Genomic DNA, 21,696 nt, shown 5'->3' with positions numbered 1-21,696 from the left:
AGGAGAGCCGCAATTGTATAAAAACCCCGGCCTAGCTGCAGGTCAGGGAAGGAGATCCTTAGGGGAGTGAAGGTGTATTGTAAGTATATTGAAATAAACCTTGCTCTGTAATTTCTACTTCTGTCTAAGCATTTTGCCTATCGCAGATTCAACAATAGAGAAAACACAAGCCTGTGAGCAATTAACTACTCCACTACTCTAAGGCAACCTGAACTTTTTGTTAATTTAAAATTAAGTACTGTAATCCAGCAGCGATCATTCAAGATTTTTATATTTATGTCTTTTCACTGACAGTTAATTACTTGATTCATTGATTATATGCAAACAAACCATGTGCAGGGTTACGGGGAGAAAGACAGGAAAATGGCACTAAGTGAATGCTAATTCAGAGAGCTGGTGCAGATGTGATGGGCTGAATGGCCTCCTTCTGCATTATAATAATTCTGTGATTCAGTTCCCTGGAACGGATTGGGATTACTTGCATGGCAAATTCAAAATGCTGAACGAGTGTCGCCATTGTGTTGTTCTCTGCCTTGCTCTAACCAGAGGGCTTTGATGTGTAGTGTTGATCAGAGGACAATGAGTCTTGTAAACTAACAAAACTATTTATTCAACACAAGACTTAGATTTGACACTTATCCCTAACAACTAACAGTTGATTAAACACACATTAAACTATACTCATCCAACATCTAACTCATTAACTACTCTCTTATTATTCAGTACTCCGAGCCAGCTCCTGATCCTACCACCTACTTCAACCTTCTGTCCCATAAGGCTCAGTATCATCCCTTATATACTTCAAGCATTGCTCCCTCTAATGGCTGTCTTTACACATTTCATTAACCCTAGCATGACATTCATGTATGATAATACCACAGCCATTACACATAGATGCAAGTCAACATGACAAAACATTAACTGAGAAAAATAAAACTTGAACCTGTATAACACCATAATATCCTTGGAGTGGCAATCCTCATTGGATTGCTACTCTGTCCCATGTACATATGCGGATTTTCTTCCGTACCTGTCTCACCCGGCATTTCAACTCAGGCTGGGCAGGATCCAGGCAACAAAGCAATCCAGGAGGCCCAGTGTTGAAGTCAAGCTCTGTCAGATTGAAGATGGACATGTCCCTCTTTTTACTTCAGTGGGGGGGGGGGGGGGGGGGGGGGAGAAGAGAGAGAGAGAGGTAAGGGGGACGGTGGGGGATGGTGGACAGGACTAAGGTGGGGGTGTTTGAGGGATCAGAAGTCGGGTGGTACTGGGGGGGGGGACGGGGGGACTTGAAGCGGCATGTGGGGAGATTGGAGGTTGGGGCCTTGAGAGGACCAGAGGTCAAGGGTGACCTGGGGGGGCGAAGGATTTTGCTACAGTGGAAGGACGCGAGGCCCCCAAGCGTGGAGACCTGGATCAATGACATGGCGGGCTTTATTAAGCTTGAGAAGGTTAAATTCGCCCTGAGAGGATCGGTGCAAGGGTTCTTTAAACGGTGGCAATCTTTCCTCGACTTTCTGGCTCAACGATAGGGTACTGGGACAGTAGCAGCAGCAACCCGGGGGGGGGGGGGGGGGGGGGGGGGGGGGGGGGGTGGGTGGGGGGTGGGGGGGGGGGGGGGGGTGGGTGGGGGGTGGGGGGGGGGGGGGGGGTGGGTGGGGGGTGGGGGGGGTGGGTGGGGGGTGGGGGGGGGGGGCGTTGATTATGTTAGCTTATTTTATTTAAATTTGATTTATCTAATTTTAATTTATGGTTAAGTTCTCTTGTTTGGGGGGGGGGGGTGGGGGAATGTGATACATGTGATGTTACGGTATGGGGGGAATTGTGGGTGTTATGGGGCTGTTAGTTGCATATTACTGCTTTTTGCTATACTTTTTGTTATATTTTCTGCAAAAAATTCCAATAAAAAAATTTAAAAAAAAAAAAAGGGTGACCTGGGGGGGGGAGGGGTGAAAGATTGTGGGGGTTGTGGTTGGGTCTTGGTGAGGGTTATTAAGGGGAGTCAGAGGTCAAGGGGTAGTCAGACCTTGGAGATGGGGTGGAGGTAATAAGCGGTCAGTCCTCAAGAGGTTAGGGAGGTGGGAGGGGCAGTTGGGAATACTGTGGAGTCAGGTGTTTTGTGAAGTGTGGGGGTGGGGGGTAGCCAGGGGGTGGGAGGAGTCAGGGTGTTTGGGAGTCTATTGAGGGGGTTTGGGATAAGTCTGTGTCTTTACAATAGTTATCCAAAAGTTCAAAGGGGTTTAAATTCTTCTAACATATTGATGGTAATACTATTTGTGTAACACAGCCGGCACCATCCGAAGTTTGCAATTTAAGCTGCATTTTCGGATGCTTCCCAGCACTTCTGGGCAATTGCTGTGCAAACCCTTACCTCGGAAGTTCCAGTGTGAATTCACTAGCACATCTCTGGGGTATCCCTCACATGCATCGCTGGGGAGCTTGGAATTTGAAGCCAATTTTGAAAAATGCATCAAACAATCCTTCTGTTTTGTTTGAATTACTTTTGAAATTAGATACAGCAAGAAGCACCATCAAATGACCAAATAACACACAGGCTAAAATTCATCTTAGCTGGCAGAATAAAATGACTTGTACTGCAGGGCTCAGGTTCCCGTTATTATCCTGCCTGATGTTTAAATCCACAAGATGAGTTTTATAGAGGTGCTGTCCCACAAGACAAAAATCTTTTACCCATACACTCAATGATTACTAACCCATCATGAGAAAACATGGAATGAAAAATTTATGAATTTGACCCACACAATTGCTCCATCACAGGCCATATAAAATCTAACATGCTCAAATTTGGGGATGTGACTATTTGTGATGCAAGTTGTGAAAGACTGCAAAAAAACATACAATGGTTATCAAAGTAAGCAGATCGATAGAAAGTGTGGTTCATATATAATGAAAGTTTACTAGGCAAAAATGAATATCCAGCAAAAATGCCAATGAGGAGAAGCCCCGCAAAGCTATTTGGGGGAGGTGTCGTTCGCCATCGGGGGTCACCCAAGGCCTGGGGAGCAAGGGGTTCAGCACCCACGGGTCCAAAATGCCACCCCCAGATTGTGTATACACATAATGGGGGCAACTCCAGCTGCTGCCTGTCTGTCCCATCGAACACCTCCAGGACAGAGCCCTGTCACCTGTTTGAAACCTCATTACCCTCTCCCATTTGTTATGGACCATCTTCTCCTGAGGGGACAAAGAGAGGGTATCTTGAGCTGCATACTTCATGCATTGTGGGTCAGGAGTAAGGAGGGAGAGGGTGTATGGAGGGGGGCAGGCAGTGCTGCTGGTGATGGGTGGGGTTCACAGGTCGGTGCCAGGGTGTGCTGGGGCACAGGCACGGTATTGTGCTTGGGCTGAGGGGGGGGAGGGGGGGGGTGCAGTGCTAACAGCAGGGTGGGGGAGGGGAAGCAGGGGTGGAAGGCCGGACCGGTGCCAGGGGGCCGAAGCCAACTCAACTGTGCAGCCCGGTGGAGGTCATTGAGGTTTTTGCGGCACTGGGTGGCAGTCCTCCTGGTGACACTCCCCGCCCTGACGGCCGCTGCCACTGCCTCCCACACTGCCTTTTGGCTGATCCTCCGAGTCCCTTGGGAGAATAAGATATCACATCTGACTTCACCACGTCCAACAGTCTGGCCATGTCCGCATCTTCGAATCGTGGTGCTGATCTCCTTGGTGGCATGGCTGAGTGCTGTCTGGGGTTTGCTCTGCGGGATCGGTTAAATTGCTGCTCCCCCTCATTAGTGGGGACCTGCCGGGCACCGTCCAGGCGAATCAGCTGGTGTGATAGTCATTCTGACATGAAGCCCGTGGTACATCATTACCGGCCCTAATTGGCATTAGATACCGGTAGCGGTCTCGCCGGGTCGGGCTATGGGAAACACGCGGAAATTCCTGCTCACTACCACACTTAGAAACATTTCCGTTAGATCGCACCCATTGAAGGACATGTTGTTGAACAAAATGGGACACAGCAGACCATTAGCTTGACCGCCTGGATTACTTTGGTGGAGCCTTACATTTCTTGGCAGAATGGGTGTCATGATTCACAATAGTCTTTTGCATGTTATACAATCTTGTCATCATGAAGGGACAGCTAAATGGCAAACTGCTTAGGAGAATGAGCAGCAGGAGATGGAAGTAGAAGAGGAAGTAAAGGCAATTGAGACAGCCTCTCTCTGAATAGGATGTTCATAAAGAACTCATACCAATAACTTTAATCCTTTTCTTTGTCACAACTTTACAGCGTTTGCTTCGGCACAATACAAAATTAAAAGTGGCCAAAAAATAAACATTCTAAACAAAATTTATAAATTATTTCAGTGCGTAAAAAAAGTTAACTAATCATCCTTGCCCCTTGGTATCAGTTGGTCATGTGCCTTTGCATATAGTGCTGTTATGCGTGGCTGATGAAAGACTGCTGACATTCAATGAAGAAACAGCAAATGGACTCTGAGGGATATCCTTGAGCAGATCAGGGCTCAGCAGGCCTCGTTGCAGACTGCACCATCTCAGCAGGGGCAGTAGTATTCTGGGCTGGCTGGCTGGAAATAGCAGGGCCCCTGGTAGAATGTCAGGAGTGCACAGACAAATGTTGTCTTCCAGTGAAAAGACAAGTTTGTGCTTCGCAGAACCACTATCACTCCTCTGATGGCCAGCATCTCTGATAGTAATTTATTAAAGGACCAATTGCAAGATTGCGATGACATCCTGCAAGCCACTTTGAACATTGTAGTCCTCAACCAAGATGGTAGAATTTGCATTACAGCTAGGTGACCTTGCATGACTTCAACTTGAGCTTCTACTGCAGCAATCATTCTTCTGTTGAAAGTTTCCGGTTCTGCAACTGAAGCTGAGTCATCAGTGATCAAATAATGCATCATAGTTGGGTCCACATGTGTGCTAATGGAGTCGGCCACCAATTTTGTGCTGGAAAGAATGGGCCCCAAATTCTGTGCAAAACTACGTGCTGGATTCCTCCACACTCTTTGTAATGACCGCAATTCTCCCCAAAATTTTCTAAATGTGGGGCGGGATTCTCCACCTCGCCGCACCACGGGCACGATTCTCCCAGAGAGGGAGAAATCGTAAGGCTGGCGTCAAATCCAGGCGGGTTTGACGCCAGCCTCCCCCTCCCCGACCGGGAACCGATTCTGGTCCCCGGTCGGGGCTAGCATGCCGCCGCCGTAAACTCCGGCATCGCGGGCTTAACGAAACTTTTGCCAGAGTTTGCGCCGGCTGATGCATCACATGACGTCAGCCGTGCATGCGCGGATGACGTCATCGCGCATTTGCGCGAAACCCGCGCATGCGCGGGCCGGGATGCCCCTCAGCCGCCCCGCGAAGTGATATAGCGTGGCGGCGGAAGGACAAAGAGTGCGCGGGTATCGGACCCGCTGCCCGCGATCGGTGCCCACCGATCGCGGGCCCATGGCACCCTTGGCACGGCGGTGGTACTGCCGTGCCAATCGGTGCCATGGTTTTAAAAATCAGCACTTTACGGCCGTTTTTATGAACAGCCAGACCAGGTGTGTTTGCCGTTCGAAAAACAGCCGTAAAGGGCTTGGAACTCGGCCCATCGGCCAGCTGAGAATCGCTGCTGGCCGTAAAAAAACGGCGGCAGCGATTCGTATCGGGAGTCGGGCGTGGGGGGGGGGGGGGGGGGGAGAATAGCGGGAGGGCGTCAGACTAACGTGGCCGTAAAATTTTACGAACCCCGCTATTCTCCGCACCGTCGTGAGTGCGGAGAATTGCGCCCCACATTTCTGCCCCAACCGGCTGTTGGGATTCTCCCATTACGCCGACCGGTCAATGGGGTTTCCCATTGTGCAGCAGCCACATGCCGTCGGGAAAGCCCCGGACGGCGGCATAACGGAGAATCACGCCAGCGGAGAATCCCAGCCGTGGTCTCCACTGAGAAATGAAGTGTGATTCCCACCAGGTGGATCGGTATGATCCAGGTCGCAATTCACCCACACTTAGAAGTTCTTTTGGAGCCAGCGGTGATTTGCGCCGTGGAAGCAGAAGAAGCCGACAAGCCCGGATCTTCAGAAATTACGGAGTAATTTTTAAGGGCGCCCTGAAAGCAGAATAACCCTAAAGCACCTGCTTTCTCGCTAGCAAGGCCCACCCCCCAATTATTGGCAAAGATCACCCCACCCAACCCAAGTGAGCAATACCCTCCTATGAATTTGCCAAAGCACCCCTATCTTTCAGGCCCACCACCCGCCCGCTCCAGCAGTGCCAACCTGGCACTGTCCCCTGCCACCTTTGGCACAGCCAGGGTGCCATGGGGAAGTGCCAGGGCTATGTCCAGTTCTGTCCCTGAACACTGGGGGCTACAAGGCCCTCCAAGTACCCTTGGTGTGGTCATCACATCTATCCAGATAATTCAACATTGGCTGTCAGAAGGTCCTCCCTTTCTCTTCAATGTCTGAATTGTGCCAGCTGCTGCTACGATGGAAAAGTACCTCCAGTGAAGGCCAGCTGTACAGGCACAGAGATTCAAAAGATACAGTCTAAAAAAAGAGAAGACTGCACACCTGCTCTTCCTAGGCAGCAGTTCAGAGTAGAAAAAAAACAGTGAAAATAAGCACTCAAAGAGCACTTGCCCTTTCTAGCGAGCACTTCAGCGTTAATGGACTGTGAAGTGCTATAAAAACAAACAAATCTAAATCCCTCCCTTGAAATGGCCTTCAGTTGTTAATCAAGAGGCTCGTAAAAGAGACTGAGGTGTGAAATTCAATGTGAACAAACAAGAACAAAGGAATGAAGGCAGGCATACTGCAACATTGAAACCACAGAGCTTTTTGAAACTTGGAGGGGAGTGAAATGTTTTTCTGACAAACAGGCTGCAGAATGGCTCTATCGTGTTTGAGGACTTCAGGACAGACAGGCTGCAGTTGTGCTTCGCCCGGTTATGGGGTGTTCAACATGAAAAAAAATAGGCTTCAAGGCCTCACAGACCCCATGTGACACCCATCATGGGGGAGACCCTGATTTGGCTACCTCCAGCCCAGCCCGAGCCTCCCAACATCCAGCTCCTTTGAGGGATACCCCCTCCAAAGGCATCTGGCCAGCAGATGCTGTGCCCTTGGGCTCCCTCGAGATAAATAGAGATGGGTACTCATCTCCTTGCTCTCCCTTGGAGTTGATGGTGCCCAGTCAACGTTTTTTTTCGAAAAATTTTATTGAGGCATTTAGAATTTTAACTTTTCAACAATAACATCCAACAGAACTCACAACAAAAATAACCATCATCCCACCCCCCCCCCCCCCCCCCAACACAAACCCCAACGAATGGGTTTATAATGATATGCCACCAGCCCTTCCCCACCCTTCTGCCATTGGATTTCCTACCCTTATTCATCACTTCCATGCCTCCCCATTTTCCCCCCACCCCGCTGACAGTCTAATTTTTCTCGAAGAAGTTGATGAACGGCTGCCACCTCCGAGCATACCCCTGCAACGAACTCCCCAAGGAAAATTTAATTTTCTCAAGCCTGAGAAATCCAGTCATGTCGCGGACAGGTGTGGGCAATGTGGGGGAAATCTCTTCAGTGAATGGGCTAGGGTCTGGCAGATGGAATACAATGTTGACAAATGTGAGGTTATCCATTTTGGTAGGAATAACAGCAAACGGGATTATTATTTAAACGATAAAATATTAAATCATGCCGCTGTGCAGAGAGACCTGGGTGTGCTAGTGCATGAGTCACAGAAAGTTGGTTTACAGGTGCAACAGGTGATTAAGAAGGCAAATGGAATTTTGTCCTTCATTGCTAGAGGGATGGAGTTTAAGACTAGGGAGGTTATGTTGCAATTGTATAAGGTGTTAGTGAGGCCACACCTGGAGTATTGTGTTCAGTTTTGGTCTCCTTACTTGAGAAAGTGGGTACTGGCACTGGAGGGTGTGCAGAGGAGATTCACTAGGTTAATCCCAGAGCTGAAGGGGTTGGATTATGAGGAGAGGTTGAGTAGACTGGTACTGTACTCATTGGAATTCAGAAGGATGAGGGGGGGATCTTATAGAAACATTTAAAATTATGAAGGGAATAGATAGGATAGATGCGGGCAGGTTGTTTCCACTGGCGGGTGAAAGCAGAACTAGGGGACATAGCCTCAAAATAAGTGGAAGTAGATTTAGGACTGAGTTTAGGAGGAACTTCTTCACCCAAAGGCTTGTGAATCTTTGGAATTCCTTGCCCAGTGAAGCAGTTGAGGCTCCTTCATTAAATGTTTTTAAGGTAAAGATAGGTAGTTTTTTGAAGAATAAAGGGATTAAGGGTTATGGTGTTTGGGCCGGAAAGTGAAGCTGAGTCCACAAAAGATCAGCCATGATCTCATTGAATGGCGGAGCAGGCTCGAGGGGCCAGATGGCCTACTCCTGCTCCTAGTTCTTATGTTCTTATGAACCCAAACCCCCGACTTCAGGGGCTCTGAGTTGCGCCATCCCAGTAAAATCCGTCTCCAGGCCACCAGGGAAGCAAAGACCAAAACGTCGGGCTTTCTCACCCCCCTGGGCTCCCGGGTCTTCTGACACTCCAAAGATCGCCACCTCTGGACTTGGCACCACCATCCCTTGCAGGACCTCCGACATGACGTCCGTGAATCCCTGCCAAAAGTCCTTCAGCCTCGGACACGCCAGGAACATGTGAACATGATTCGCAGGACTTCCCCCACATTGCCGACACCTGTTCTCCACCTCCACACCTGTTCTCCACCTCCTCGCCGAACCTGCTTATCCAGGCCACAATCATAGGAACCCTGTGGACCACCTTGAATTGGATCAGGCTGAACTTGGCACACGTCGAGGCCGCGTTAACTCTCCTCAGGGCCTCTTCCCATAACCCAACATCCAACTCCCCCCTCCCCCCCAATCATCTTCCCACTTTCACTTCATCTCCCCTATTGGAGCTATCTCCCACTCCACCAGCTCCTTATAGATCTCCGAGACCTTCCCCTCCCCAACTCCTGTTCTGAACATCACCTTATCCTGTAACCCCCTTTGCAGGAGGTGTGGAAAGCTCGAGACCTGCCTCTGTACAAATTCGCTCACTTGCAGGTACCGGAAGCCGTTCCCACCTGGCAATTCAAACTCATCCTCCAGCTCCTCCAAACTGGGAAAACCCTCTTCAAGAAAGAGAACCCCAAATCTCTTGATTCCTGCCCCTGCTGCCATCTCCGACCCCCCCCCCCCCCAACCCCCCGAACATACCGATAGTTATCACATATCGGTGCCCACACCAACGCCCCCTCCAAACCCCTGTGCTGCTGCCACTGTCCGGACACCTTCAGGACTGCCACTACTACCAGGCTTGTGGAATACCGAGCCGGCGAGAACGGCAGAGGTGGCGTTACCAATGCCCTCAAACATGTGCCCTGACAGGATGCCGCCTCCACCCGCTCCCACACCGACCCCTACCTGACCATTGATATATTCGCCGCCCAGTAATAGTTAATAGAGTTCGGAAGAAACAGCCTCCACGACCTAGCTCCAGCAGCACTTTCCTCACCCGCGGGGTTTTACCGGCCCAAATCCCGAAATCACCGCATTCATCTTCCTAAAATACACCTTGGGGATAAAAATTGGGAGACACTGAAAAACAAACAGCAACCTCGGAAGGACGGTCATTTTCACAGTCTGCAGCCTCCCCGCCAGAGACAGCGGGAGTGCATCCCACCTCCGGAAGTCCCCCTTCATCTGCTCTACTAGCCTACCCAGATTCATTTATGGAGCTGTCCCCATTCCCATGCCACCTGGATACCCAAGTACCTAAAGCTCCATTCCTCCACCTTCAATGGCATCTCACCCAATTTCCCCTCCTACCCCTTTGCCTGAACGCACAAACCTCACTTTTGCCCATATTCAATTTATACCCCGAGAACCGACCAAATTCCTCTCATATCCCCATAATCCCTCCAATCCCACCCAACGGGTCTGATATATACAAGAGCAAATCGGCCACATAGAGTGAGACCCAATGCTCCACCCCCCCTCGCACTATCCCCTGCCAGACCTTCGAAGCTCACAGCGCCGTGACAAAGGGTCTATGGCCAGGGCAAACAGCACTGGGGAGAGTGGACATTCTTGCCTCATTCCACGGGACATCCTAAAATACTCCGACCTCACCCGATTTGTGTGCACGAATGCCCCCCATTCCTGATAAAGCAACCGGACCCAGTCCACAAATCCCTGCCCAAACCCATCCCAGGACCTGTCATAAATACCCCCACTCCACCCGATCAAAGGCCTTCTCTGCGTCCATAGCCATCACCAGCTCAAACTCGGCCCCTCTGTAGGCATCACGATCACGTTCAAGAGCTTCCTGATATTGGTTGGCAGGTGCCGCCCCACCCCTGGGACACAATCCTCGATCTGTGTGGCCAGGATCTTTGCCAGCAGTTTGGTATCCACATTCAATAAGGAGATTGGTCGATATGACCGGCAGTTTTCCGGCTCCTTGTCCCGCTTCAAAATGAGAGAGATCGACGCCTGAGACATCGGGGGGGAGCACTCCCAATTTGTTTGCTTTATTGAAGGCCCTTACCAACAATGGTCCCAGCACCCCCGAGAACCTCTGATAAAATTCAACCGGATAACCACCCTGTCCCAGGGCCTAATCCAATTGCATCGCCTCTAGCCCCTCTATTACCTCCCCAAGTGCAATTGGGGCCCCCTAACAGCTCCCCGTCCAGCCCTTCCAAAAATCGCCTCATCCCCTCTTCTTCGGCTGGGGGTTCCGATTTATACAGCTTGCTGTAGAAATCTCGTGACACTCCATTCACCCCCGCCGGATCCAAGACCACCTTTCCCCCCTGTATCTCTCACTTCCCCGATCTCTCTCACAGCCTCCTCCTTCTTCTACTGATGCGCTAGCACCCTGCTCACTTTTTCGCTGTACTCATACACCGCCCCTCTCACCCTCCTCAGCTTGCCAGTGGATAGGAGACCAAATTCCAATTGTAGCCTCTGCCATTCTTTCAAAAGCCTTTCAAAAGTACCTCCTGTCCACCTGTAGGATTTCTCCCACCATTCTCGCTATCTTCACCTGCTCCGCCTTCTCCTTTTGTGCCCAAATAGAAATGAATTCCCCCTGATAACTGCCTACAGTGCGTCCGAAACGATACCTGTCGACACCTACTACATATCGCTGATCTTTATATACCCCTGCATGGCTTCCCTCACCAGCTCACACACCTCCTCCTCCGCTAACAGCCCCACATCCAACCTCCATTGTGGGCGCTGGGCCCTAGCTTTGCTCACTCGCAGGTCCAGCAAATGCGGGGCGTAGTCTGACACCACTATTGCTGAAGATTCAGCATCTACAACCTCTGCCAGCAGCGCTTTATCCAGCATAAAGAAATCCATTCGGGAGTACACCTTGTGCACATGGGAGTAGAACCAAAATTATTTCCTCCTCCCAAATCACCACTGATTGACCCCCCTCCCCCCCTTGCACTCCAAGGAGCCCCGGAACTCTTTAGCCGTAGCTGATACCTTCCCTGACCTAGGGCTCGACCAGCCGAGTCTTGGATCACGACTGTGTTGAAGTCTCCCTCCATAATAAGTTGATGAGAATCCAGGTCCGGAATCCTCCCCAGCACCCACCTCATAAATTTCACATCGTCCCAGTTGGGGGCATAAATATTCACCAATACCACCGGCTTTCCCACTAACCATGATATATCTCACCCCCGGATCCGCCTCTGTATTCCCCACCTCGAACGCCACCCACTTATTCACCAAAATCACCACCCCCTCGTTGTAAAGTCCAACCCTGAGTGGAATACTTGCCCAACCCATCGCTTTCTGAACCTGGTCTGGTCCCCCACCTTCAGGTGTCTCTGGCAGCAAGGCCACATCCACCTTCAGTCGCCTCAAGTGTGCAAACATGCGGGCCCTTCTTGACCCGTCCATTCAAACCTTGAACGTTCCATGTGACCAGCCTAGTCAGAGAGCATCCTTATCATTTTTGCTCCCCCCTGCCGATCAGCCATAGCCCCTCTTGGACCAGGCTTTGGCCTATGTCCCACACCTTCCTTGGCCCGCCCTTGGGTGCCCACTGTCATCAATCCTCCTCCTCCATTTTAAAGGCCCCACCCCTGTCAGCAGTACTATCCCCTTCCCCCCCCCCCCAGAACCCCCCCCCCCCCCCCAATGCTAAATTTCAGCTCATCCCCCACTGTTGTTCCGTGAACTAGCCCGCCCAGCTAGCCTGGTAGCTCCCGGCCCTGGTTCCTAGCCTCCTACCCACCCCCCCCCCCCCCCCCCCCCCCCCCCCCCCACTGATTTCCCCCCCTCCCCAGTCAAACATCAGTGCAAACAATCAATAGGAACAGAAAAAACAAACCGTTCCCCCATCCTTTAACAAAGAACAAAAAAAGAAAAAACAGACCTGCAGCCAAAATCAAGGTAAAAAAGAAATGGCCCCAAACAAATGTTTTCACATCAGCATCACAACTCCTCCACCAGAGTTTAAGGTCCATCTTCTGCTGCCAGTCCATTGTCTCTCATAAATTCCGCTGCCTCCTACGAAGATCTAAAATACAACTCCCGACCCATAAGTCGGCTGTAGGCATGCCGGATACAATAGTCCAAACTTCATCCCCTTCTTGTAAAGGGCCACCTTGACCTTGTTAAAACTTGCCCTCTTCTTGGCCAGCTCTGCACCCAGGTCCTGGTACACACAAATCTCACTGCCCTCCCAGGTGCAGCGCCTCATCTGCCTGACCCACCTCATGATTCACTCCTTATCAAGGAACAGGGCAGCCGCACCATTCTCACCCTCGAACGGCTCGTTCCCCTGGGGCCTCCTCATCAATGCCCAGTGCGCTCAGTCCACCTCCAATGGCTGGTCAAACGCACCTTCCCGAAGCGGCTTCTCAAGCATCTTCCTCACGTATGCACCAGCAACGGTTCCTTTGCACCCCTCCGGCAGACCCACGATCCGAATATTCCGCTTGCACAACCGGTTCTCCAAGTCCTCCACCTTCTCTGCCAACTGCTTCTGGTAGTCCCCATTACCCACCATCTCCACTTGCCATCGAGGCGAACTGCTCGTCATGTTCCCCCGTCAGCTCCTCCAATTTCTGGATTGCCTGACCCTGAGCTGCCAGCCTCGTCTCCACGTGGTCAACCAGCGCCTTGATCGAGTCCACCACCTTGGCCAGATTCTCCAGACTCTCCTTTCGTTGCTGGATGAACTTCTCATTCAAGTAGCTCACCAGCTGCTCTGTCAACCATTGAGCTGACAGAATCGTTCCCTGCCCCGCCACCATCTCCACGTGTTCCCAGCTCCACGCCCGCTTCAACTGACTTATTCTTTCTTTTTCGGGCATTATGATCCTCGGCTCCATAAACTAGAAGGCCAATCGCATCTACTCTCACTCAGACTGCTTTTTCCGTCAAACTTCAACTTGAAAACTGGGGAAAAAGCCCAAAAAACACCGCCACGAGCGGGAGCTACCAAATGTGCGACCACTCACTTCATGACCGCCACCGGAAGTCCCCATCCACGTTTTTACAGACCAGTAGTTGTTACAGGGATAGGGTGGAGGAGTGGGCCTAGGTAGGGTTCTCTTTCAAAGGGCTGGTACAGACTCGATGGGCCTAATGGCTTCCTTCTGCACTGTAGGAATTTTATTGTTCTAGTAATGATTTGAATCCACTTGACATCCCACTTTGCAGGGAGGGAGGAAGAGAAGAGAATACCAGGATGCCACTGCATTCAACTTTAGGGCGTGATTTAATCAGGAAACATCTAGGTCGAGTTTTGGGCTTGTTTATCGGTGTGTTTCTCAGCAGCTGCAGCATGGAGAAACACCCCACTACTCAAAGGCACTTTGCTGTTTCTTTTGGCCTCAGGGAGTTTCTCCCCACCAAGGGCGGACTTAGGGGGTAGGATTTAGCGGCTGTTCATGCTGGCGGGATATTCCCATCCCATGGTGTCGCACGGGTTTCCTGATGACGAGGGGTGCAATCAACGGGAAATTCTGTTGACAACGGCAGGACCAGTAAACCCCACTGGCGGGCCGCCTCCACTGCTGAAAAACATGATGTGGAGATGCCGCCGTTGGACTGCGGTGGGCACAGTAAGAAGTCTTACAACACCAGGTTAAAGTACAACAGAAGTGCAACCAGGTTAAAGTGAATTCACCTGAGGACATGCAGCTGAGGAAGGAGCTGTGCTCCGAAAGCTAGTGTTTGAAACAAACATGTTGGACTTTAACCTGGTGTTGTAAGACTTCTTACTGTGCCGATAAACATGCGGCGTCAGTCGGTAAATTCTGGCCCGCCCAGCTGGAAATCTCCTCGCAGATCGGGGTGCCATTTTGTCTGACTGTCCCGATTTTTGCACACCCACCACCCCCGTTTTCAACCCCTCCTCCACCCACTAAACATTGGAACGGCCCCAGAAGCACCTCCTCACCACTCTCCACCTGCTAAGGCCACGATCCCTGGCAGTGACATCCGGGCACCCTTGCAGAGTCAGTGTGGCATTGCCAAGATGCACTTGTGGCACTGCCAGGGTCCCAGCCTGGCCGTAGCAAGGTGCCCAGGTTCCAGAAGAGTGCCACGATGCCACCCTGCCCCATCCTCAACCACTTGGGGGTGTCTAATGACCTGGGAGACCTCCCCAGCTGCTACTACGACTGATCCATGTTTGTGGAAACCAGTCCGAAACGGCGCCCTCGCAAGGTCTCCCAGGTTAGGTCCTGGGTACTGGGAGAATCCAGTGAACACATATTTAAATGAGATTAATGTGTCATTTAAGTATGCTGATCTGCATCATGCCCAGTGAAGACGAGATCCAGATCATGACATCTTGTTAGACAGCACTAAATCCTGCAAGGCGTTTACAGCGTGCAAATCTCACGAGAAGCCTCTTGCAGGATTCAACGGCCTTGTCCCAACACCAAGTCGGGTGCGAGGCCCTTAATCTCACTAATGTGATTAAATTGAATGCAATTAGCTGCGATCAATTTCTCACCCTTTCTGGAAGAGATGTTGATCACGCCACCTGGAGTGGGCCAGGAGCATCGGAAGAGTGATTTGCGCCCAGATCAAACCCCATTCTGTGGCTCTCCAGCAATACTCCCGGCATAGCAGAATTTGCACCAGGAGCGATGCGGCTGGATGATCGGCCCCATTGTCCCCAGGCTTTTCATGCACCATAAATTTTGTTGTGCGTATTCGTGAATTTTCTTCTGTTTGCTGTCTCATCAAAGTGCTTATCTGATTCCACTCAACACAGGTGATAGAACTCGTTTGTGAGCTCACTCATCTGCGATGTATTACCTGAGCTGTCCTTTCCCCCTGCTGTAAGGGCAGGCCAGCTATGCATGGTGTTTTTTCAAGTGCAGATTTTTCTCTATACTACCCTCTACATTACATGCAGCGTTAGAATCTATGCTTGTGGTTGTGAGTGTGAAATCAAGTGACAGTGCTCTGTCTTTATCATCAATGCCCTTCTTTCTGTTCGTCAACCACCTGACCAAGTTAGTTACTGGCTATAACCTTGGTAATCAGCATTCCAATAATTGTAGGCAACATGTCATCCATGGCGGTGAGCAGATGCAGGCATAACTGTCCCATTCCAGTTAACTCCAGATGTATCCTGCTGTCTGCCACCTTGTCGTGCAAGAAAGAGTGAAGTATGTCAGTGAATGTTGTGCAGTTCAGCTGATGTTGCTGCTATAGTTTCATAGCTGGCAATATTCAGGCTGTGAGATGTGGTGTGAGGCTTGTAACTGTTTGCTGGAAGAGGTTATGGTGTAGCATGTGAATGTCAGATATGAATGATAATTGACAGAGGTTGTTAGTAGGTGACCAAGGGGATGTGTGGTGTACTGAGCAATGTTTAAGTCAATTAACATATTTGGTAGGATATGGCAATTCAAGATGCATTCTCTCATCTTAATCGCGCATGTGAGGTAATTAAACTTCTTGCAGCACTGACTCCCACTACTATCTGCTACCCTGCCTCCTCAGTGTGTATCTGGAAGGTCTCCTGGCCTTCTCCAGAGAGGGCCTCTCTCCTCCTTTCCATATCCTCTATCAAGGCCTCCAGGGTCGCATCCGAAAACCTTGGTGGCTGCTCTCTCCCATGTTAAGCAACTATTCTGTCATGTCAGATTCAACTCACGAAGCACCTACTGTTTAAGAGATGCAAGCTAGCTTTAAGCAGTAAGTTAAACTGGTGTTAACCACTCACACTCAGGCGTCCAACCAATCAATAGTGCAATTAACACAAACAATAGGCAACAAGCACGAAGTTAGCGTGCTGCTTGCATTGCAATCAACTGGCACAGGTTACTTTTACAATGACAACTGCACCGCCAGCCGCAAGTTAAATACCAGCAGTGACTGAATGAGGGGGCCCTCAATTGGCATTGGGGTAGGAAGGCTGTCCATGAGCCTTCTTGCCTGGTCTTTAATCAGGGTAGGGATGGGATGGCAGTAGGGTCCACACCCCGGATGCTCTAGCATCCTGATTAAATGCTTCCTGCTTCCAAACCCACCTCAGCATTACATTAAATTCCACCTTACATGTGGGAGTATGTGAGGCTTACTTAAAATCTGTACCTATTTCACACACGAGTCAGACTGATGTAGTGGCGTGGGATTACTTGAGTAACATTTGTCAGGTATAAGTTGGTACAAAAGGTTAATGATACTTTTGTTTGGAATTTTTCAGGGAACTAGAATTGGTTTCCCTTTTGCTAATGCATTACAAATTTACAATCAATGCTTTACTATGCATACCTTCAATCCATAACTTGTAAACTAGTAAATACTGAGATAGATTATGTTTGCCTTATATTTCAGATACTGATCTAAAATTGGTGTCTGCACAGCACAATATTCTGTTGGCAGACTTTAAATAGTCAAACTACATTTACGTTGGTCAGCTGAGGACTCTGATTGCTGACCCTCTGAAGTTTTATTGCCAATTTTGGATTCTTGCATATCTGAAATGAGTGCAAAAACATTAATATAATACGGATAGTGGAAGTCAACAATATATAACAATCAATACTTTGTTATTTTCAATTTAAAATGGTGAAGTCGATTTATCATGATGAACAAAAAATGTGTGAGGACAAATTGGAGAAGATTTATGTCTGGCAAACATGATCAGCATTACTTCGATATTTATAGTGAGTTCCTAGTTAAGTTTTGTTCTAGTACCGGAGTGAGGGAACTCAGGAAATTGTGTGCCGAAAGCACTTTAGTCATCGTTGGTAACATTTAAAATGATGCAGTCGATTAATGATAAATGGTCACATTTAAGAGAAAAATATATGTGGGTTCTAAAAATGTTTAAATGGATAATTCTGTCTTTGCAAATATTAAAAATAATTAATTTTATCCTTAACAAAGGTTGCGTGAGACAGACACTGAAAAAGATGCAAGTACCGATCACATCAGCCAATGCTTTGGTCACCTGTTTGGTACATGTTATTTCAGATGATCCATATGCCAGCCTGGAAGAAATCAAAAGATAGGAAAGTTGCAGATAGTGGTGACCTTTCGTGTCACTACAGCGTTATTCCTATGTGGATCTTGCCTACAGCTGTCCTTGCAGTTGACGGCACAGCTATGCAACGGGCTTGATACTGACCCAGAGCTTGCAAAACTATTTGTTCTCAATCAATCTTCAGAGAGGTGTTTCGGGGCCTGCAGATATATTTGGTGAAGTAGTGGCAGTTACCATCAAATTAGTTTGTATTAACTATCTTGTGTTGTCCTGTTAATTGGTAGACAACGCTATCGTATGTATGAAATAGCTTGTGACTCAAGTTGGAGCACGCGTGAAAATATTTCAATTACAGTGGGCATCCAGGGAATTTTGAGAATATTTGGACTGTTTGGTTTGCAGAAGGACATCATTTTTTTTTCAAAGTCAACAATAGGAGAAACAAAGATCAAAGCACCTAGAAAAAAGTGGGAAAAAATGCATAAAAATAATTAAAATCCTACTGTAGAAAGATTTAAAAAATTAGAGATAATCATTAAAAATGTCCGTTGCATTTTAACTACTTCTTAATGCATGCGGTTTCTTTAAACCTTAACTGTACATGATAGGGCCAGTGAAATTCTGTTGTGAATGACGAGAATCCATGTGCGCTCACATCAACATGTATTTTGCTTTAGTTAAATTAAGCTCACTCCAACCTGTGGAAACCACCGGATTGCTCCAGGGAGGTTCGATGGGGTGGGGGTGGGGGGTCGGAGGTGGCAGCGGGCTGAAATTGAGCGGTTTGGGGACTTGTTTATTGATGGGGCTTTCCATGTTTGGAGTATTTAGAAGAGGAGTTTGAGCTGCCCGGTGGGAATGGGTTCTGTCACTTGCAGACGAAGGACTTTGCACAGAGGCAGGTTTCGACCTTTCCACACCTGCCGCTCCAAGGTAGGACAAGGTAGTGTCGAATATGGGAGTGAGGGTGGGGAAGGTGTCGGAGATTTATATCCCAGCTGATGGAATGGGAGGGAACCCCGATAGGTGAGGTAAAGCAAAAGTGGGAGGAAGAACTGGGCAGGGAATTAGAGGCAGGGTTATGCGAGGATATCATGAGTAGAGTCAACGTGTCCTTGTCGTTTGCCAGACTTAGCCTGATACAATTCAAGGTGGTCCACAGCACGCATATGACTGTGGCCCGAATGAGCAGGTTTTTTGAAGGGGTGGAGGACAGGTGTGGGCAGTGTGTGGGTGGGCCTGCAAACCATGTCCATATGTTTTGGGCATGTTCAAAGCTTAGGGGATTTTGGCAGGGATTTGCCGATGTCATGTCAAAGGTATTGAAGGTGCGGGTGGTTCTGAGTCCAGAGGTGGTGATTTCTGGTGTCGGAAGACCCAGGGGTCCAGGGGGCGAGAGAGGTTGATATTCTGGCCTTTGCCTCCCTGGTAACCCGGAGACGGATCTTATTGGCGTGGAGGGACTCGGAACCTTAAAAATGGTAGTATGGGTTAATGACATGGCCGGGTTTCTCGGGCTTGAGATCAAGTTCGCCCTAAGGGGATCGATGCTCGGGTTCGCCCAGAGGTGGCAGCCGTTTATCAGCTTCTTTGGGGAAAATTGAGCTGTCAGCAGAGGGGGTGGGCATACGACTAAGGCTGCAAATCGCCCCGTTTTGTAAAGTGTGGGGCTGTGCTCGCCGGAACTCCCCATTGTAGAGAGAGAACAGGACGCCATTTTTAAATGGTGTCCCGATCCCCGAGTACCCGAAACAATCCGCCCAGCCACAATTCACAATGGGACCCCCTGCACCCCTCCCCACGCATCCCCCCCCCCCCACCACACCAACCCCACTTACCCCCACTGCACCGTCCCTCCCCCCCCCCCCCCCCCCCCCCCAAAACAACACCCACGCCGGGAAACCCTAGTCCAATCGTGCGCATGCATAAACAAACAGTTTGGCACCCTGACAGTGCACATGCCAGCTGGCAGTGCTATCTGGGTACCTTGGCAGTGCCAGGCTGGCATCCAGGTGCCATTGCCAGAATGTCAGACTGGCATTGCCAGAGTACCCAGGTGGTACCAGCAGTGCCAGGGCACCTCCGAACCCCTGGGAGACCCCAACGACTGCAGTTCCGTCTGGTCCCCCTTTGTGGGAACCAGTGCTGAACAACACTCGCCTGAGGTCTCCGAGGCAAAAGAGTTGAACCCCAAAGTCTCAGGTATCTTGGGATACAGCCTTTTAGAGTGAAGCTTACTGCCTCGCTCTAATATGCAGAGTTGCTAAATAGTGATCCCGTCCACTGTGGGCGTCATTCACATCCCTGCGACCGGGCCACGCTGCCCCGACGCCGGCGTGGTTGGCATGGCGCCGGTCGCGGGCCGCTCTACGCAGTCCTCCCACAATTCTCCGGCCCAGGTGGGTCGAGCGGCTGTGAAAAAAAACCTGAGTCCCGCCGGCACCATTCTAACCTGCTCTGAGCCGGTGGGACCTTGGCGTTGAAGGGTCGGGTGGCGGCCTGTGGAAGGGGCTTGCGATGTGGCCTGGCCCGCGATCGGGGCCCACTGATCGGCGGGCCGTCCTCTCTAGCTGGGGGCCTCCTTTCCTACGCGCCGGCCCCTGTAGCCCTGCACCATGTTGCTTCGGGGGCCAGTGCGTTGACGGAGACCACTGCGCATGCGCACGTTGGCACCAGTGCCACTGCAAATGTCCTCGTTGGCACCGGCGCCACTGCGCATGCACGGATCCCGCTGTGTACAGTTTGCGCTGGGATCGGCAGCTGGAGCGGCGCAAATTGCTCCAGCACCGTGCAGGCTCCCTGTAGGGGCCAAAATTAGTCCTGGCAGCTGCCCGTTCACGTCGTCATAAAACGCGACAGCGTTTACGATGGCGTGGACACTGTGCCGCGGGATTAGAGAATCCCGCACCAGGAGTGCGGTCTAGCAGGCTTGAACAGCCACGCTGGGCCGCGGTGAGCTGTTGGATCGTGCCCCAGGGCCCTAGAATTTCGTGGAAGGTAACTAGCAAAAGCACATCAGTGAGTATATCCCAATCACAGAATCGTTATGGCGCAGAAAGAGACCATTCGGCCCATCATGTCTGAACCGGCTTTCCAAATTATGATTTACTGCCATGTCCATGCCTTTGCCCTGTAGCCTTTGACATTTTTTCTATTCAAATAATCTTCTAAAAATGCCTTCTTCAATGCCTCGATTGAACTTGCCTCCACCACACTTCCATGCAGTGCATTCCAAACCCAAATCACTCGTTGTGTGACAAAGCTTTTTCTCACATCACATTTGCTTCTTTTGCAAATCACTTCCTTGTTTCTTTACGAGCCGGAACAATTTATCCCGACCTACTCTGCCCAGCCCCCTCGTGATTTTGAACGTCTCTATCATATATCCTCTCAGCCTTCTTCTCTCCAAGGAGAAAAGTCCCAACCTCTCCAATGTGAAAAAATGAAAATCGCTTATTGTCACGAGTAGGCTTCAATGAAGTTACTGTGAAAAGCCCCTAGTCGCCACATTCCGGCGCCTGTCCGGGGATTCTGGTACGGGAATCGAACCGTGCTGCTGGCCTGCTTGGTCTGCTTTAAAAGCCAGCGATTTAGCTGAGTGAGCTAAACCAGCAATGTATCCTCTCGACTAAAGTTTCTCATCCCTGGAACCATTCTTGTAAACCCCCTTCTGCACTCTCTCAAATGCATTCACATCCTTCCTGTAGTGTGGCACCCAAAACTGTACACAATATTCCAGCTGATATCTAACTAACGTTTTGTATAAATTCAGCATAACCTTCTTAGTCTTGTACTTTATATCCCAATTAATAAAGCCACGAATACTATATACTTTATTAACTGCTCTCTCCACATATTCTGGCACCTTCAATGATTGACCTATGCACATATACGCCCAGATCTCTCTGTTCCTGCAACCCTTTCAGAATTTTACTCCTTATTTTATATTGTCTCTCAATGTTCTTCCCACCAAAATGCATCATCTTGCACATCTTCGCATTGAACTTCATCTGCCACCTTTTTGCCCATTCCACCAATTTGTCTATGTTCTTTTGAAGTTCAACACTGTCCTTCTCACAGTTTACAACACTTCCAAGTTTTGTGCCATCCACAAACTTTGAAATTCTCCCCTGCACACCAAGACCTGGATCATTGGTATATATCAGGTGAAGCAAGGGAGCCAATACCAACCCCTGGGGAGCAC

The 21,696-nt window shown here is 49.8% G+C and overlaps 1 protein-coding gene across 1 annotated transcript in view; it reads right to left on the bottom strand.

The window, feature by feature from the left end:
* vwdel (von Willebrand factor D and EGF domains-like) overlaps nt 1-21,696 on the bottom strand; it is a 381,724-nt gene that overhangs the window by 98,132 nt on the left and 261,896 nt on the right. The window lies entirely within an intron of this gene.

Source organism: Scyliorhinus canicula, chromosome 5, assembly GCF_902713615.1.
Source record: "Scyliorhinus canicula chromosome 5, sScyCan1.1, whole genome shotgun sequence".
Classification (NCBI taxonomy): Eukaryota; Metazoa; Chordata; class Chondrichthyes; order Carcharhiniformes; family Scyliorhinidae; genus Scyliorhinus; species Scyliorhinus canicula.
This window is presented reverse-complemented; position numbering and strand designations above follow the sequence as displayed.